A 3272-nucleotide genomic window follows, 5' to 3' on the forward strand; every position below is an offset into this window, starting at 1 on the left:
CAGCCGGCCCCCACCCATGCACCAGGCCTCTATCCTATATAATAAAAGGGTAATATGCAAACTGACCCTAACAGCAGAATGACTGGGAATGACTGGTCACTATGACACACACTGACCACCAGGGGTCAGGCGCTCAATGCAGGAGCTGCCCCCTGGTGGTCAGTGCGCTCCCACAGGGGGAGCTCTGCTCAGTCACAAGCCAGGCTGACGGCTGCCAGTACAGCGGTGGTGGTGGGAGCCTCTCCCGCCTCCTCAGCAGCGCTAAGGATGTCCGACTGCAGCTTAGGCCTGTTCCCCGCCGGCAAGTGGGCATCCCCCGAGGGCTCCCAGGCTGCCAGAGGGATGTCTGACTGCCAACTTAGGCCCGTTCCCCTGGGGAGCGGGCCTAAGCCAGCAGGTGGTTATCCCCCAAGGGGTCCCAGACTGCGAGAGGTCACAGGCCGGGCTGAGGGACCCCCCCTCGAGTGCACAAATTTTTGTGCACTGGCTTTCTAGTATGTATATAAAACTTCTAGAGGACTTTAAAGGAGAGATTGACAATAATACAGTCATCGTAGGGGACTTCAACACTCCTCTGACTTCCCTGGATAGATCTTCCAGACAAAAACTTAACAAGGAAACAGAGTCTCTAAAGGACACACTGGATCATATGGATTTCATTGACATTTATAGAACATTTCACCCAACACAGCAGAATATAGATTCTACTCAAGTGCACATGGATCATTCACAAAGATGGACCACATGTTAGGACACAAAACAAGTCTCTACATGTTCAAGAAGACTGAAATCATATCAAGCATCTTCTCAGATCACAGTGGAATGAAATTAGAAATCAACTACAGTAAAAACACCCCAAAACATTCAAACATATGGAGGCTAAATAGCATGTTATTAAACAATGAATGGGTTACCAACGAGATCAAGAAAGAAATCAAAAACTTCCTGGAAACAAATGAAAATGAACACACAACAACCCAAAATCTCTGGGACACAGCAAAAACAGTCCTAAGAGGGAAGTTCATAGCACTACAGGCATACCTGAAAAAAAAACAAGAAAAAGCAGCAATAAATTATTTAACCTTACAACTTAAAGAACTAGAAAGAGAACAATAAGAAAAGTCCAGAGTAAGTAGAGGAAGGAAATAATAAAGATTAGAGCAGAAATAAATAACACAGAGGCAAAAAAAAAAAAATCTAAAAAATTAATGAAACTAAGAGCTGGTTCTTTGAAAGGATAAACAAAATTGATAAACCATTAGCCAGACTCATTAAGAAACAAAGAGAGAGGACCCAAATAAAATCAGAAACGAAAGTGGAGAAGTAACCACGGACACCACAGAAATACAAAGGATTGTAAGAAAATACTATGAACAACTATATGCCAACAAACTGGATAATGTGGATGAAATAGACAAATTCCTAGAAAAATACAATCTCCGAAAACTGAATCAGGAAGAATAAAAAAACCTGAATAGGCCAATAACACAAATCCCAGAGACAAACTCAATACCTTGTTGGGAAAGTCCCTTCCTGAATCCCATAATAAGCCTTGAACAATCCTAGAATGCCTCACTTTACTGACACCGGTACTTCAGTGGAAATCCAGTGTCCCTAAAAGGGAAAAAGCCAGCCAACCTATAAATGTAAATGTCCTGATTAGTTAACCCCAGCAACTCCCGTGTTCCCAAGGAATAAGCCCCACATTCAAGGTGTAGAACCTGAGGCCCTACCTTAGTCTTCTCACTCCCTGCAGAGCCTCAATAAATCTGCCTTTGCTTTTTATCAGTGTCCCTGGTCTAAATTCTTTTATATCAGGAGACAAGAACCCAAACTCATTGGTAATATTCTCATTTCTAAAATTCTACCACTAGATTTAGTTTCTCCGCGTTAGTAGAGAATCATGATATAAAAAGAAATGTAAATACCCTCTACACTGATAAGGTTTTCAATTCTATATGCCATTGCAACTCTAGTACTTTCCAGGTGACAGCTACGTGAGAACAATTCTATACCCAATTGCTAAGGTTTGAGAGGGAAAGGAAAGAGAGAAAATATGTCTGCATAGTATCATGAAGAGCCCCAAAAATCTAAGAAAATGAAACTCAGGAGAACGAGAAGAGCGCTAGTGCTGCTTTTACTGTCTTATTCTGCTCTGGGGCGAGTCCTACAATTACATAACTGAAAATCCAAAGCATTGACAGTAACTTGTGGAAAGCAAAAAGCAAACAAGAAACTTCATCTAAATGGTTGCGTCTGCAAAGGCGACATCTGTTGATTGATTTATATGCACCAGATTCCATTTAAGCCTCTTTCCATGTATTCATTCTTTTAATTTGCACAATCCAAAGTACTAGTATTACCTCCTGTAGGTACTAGTGTCATCGCCTCCTCCTAGGTCAGAAAATCCAAGCACAGAGGTATTAAGTAACTTGCCCAAGGTTGCTCCCACACCTAGGGAGACCCCTGACTTCTGAGCCTGTGCCCTGCAGCCCGAAGCTATGCTGTCTTTCCAGAATGATGGAGGATGACGATGATGAGACAAAGGAAGAAGAAGAAGCCTGCCGCCTGGAAGCAAGAGGGTATGTTTACTGCAAAAGTTATTGTCACAGAAGCTTAAGCTCAGAATTTGGAAATGATCTGGAGTCGGGTTAGCTATGAGTCATCTGGCAGCTTTGTTTAAATCTGCACACGGAGCTTCTGATAAAACAATTTCTCTGCCCACAGGAAGGTGAATTGGCTCCTGTTAACTTGATTCTTTCCAAAAATGAGCAAGAACTCCGGCAGTCTTTGTCTGACCTGGACACCTTCGGAGGGAAAGCTGAACCAAAGGGGACTTTGAGGGCGTCCTGGCTCCACCACTTACTACCCGTGTCACCTTAGGCGAGTCGTTGACGCCGTGGTTTCACTGGAACTGGGATTACAAAGCTCCCCGCCCCTCCCCCCCCCCACACACACACATACACGGAATGCATGAAAGCGCGGGGTACACACGCGTTATTCTAGCCCTTACGGCGAGCGGAGCAGGGGATGGCAGGCCCAGCTCCATCCCTCCCCCACGCTCATAAATGAAAAAAGTAGGAGCAAACCCAGCGCTGCAGGGTGGATGAGGGGAACGAAAGGAAAGGGAACGACTGGGCGTGGGGACGTCTCCCTCTCTGTGCGTGGCCTGAAAGCAAACCCCCTCCCAAAAGGGGCTGTTACCTCGGCGGCGGCAGCAAGCTCGGGAAACGCTGCCATTGGTTCCTCTCCGCCGCCACCAGCCGCACGGA

General features: G+C 45.2%; 1 protein-coding gene across 1 annotated transcript in view; it reads right to left on the bottom strand.

The window, feature by feature from the left end:
* The window catches only part of MCCC1 (methylcrotonoyl-CoA carboxylase 1 (alpha)), a 56843-nt gene extending 53571 nt beyond the window's left edge, over window positions 1–3272 (bottom strand). Inside the window, exon 1 of the mRNA XM_005859503.2 lies at window positions 3205–3272. The gene's annotated coding sequence lies outside the window, so the exon portion shown is untranslated. The remainder of the gene's footprint in view (window positions 1–3204) is intronic.

The sequence above is a fragment of the Myotis brandtii genome, unplaced genomic scaffold, assembly GCF_000412655.1.
Source record: "Myotis brandtii unplaced genomic scaffold, ASM41265v1 scaffold127, whole genome shotgun sequence".
NCBI lineage: Eukaryota > Metazoa > Chordata > Mammalia > Chiroptera > Vespertilionidae > Myotis > Myotis brandtii.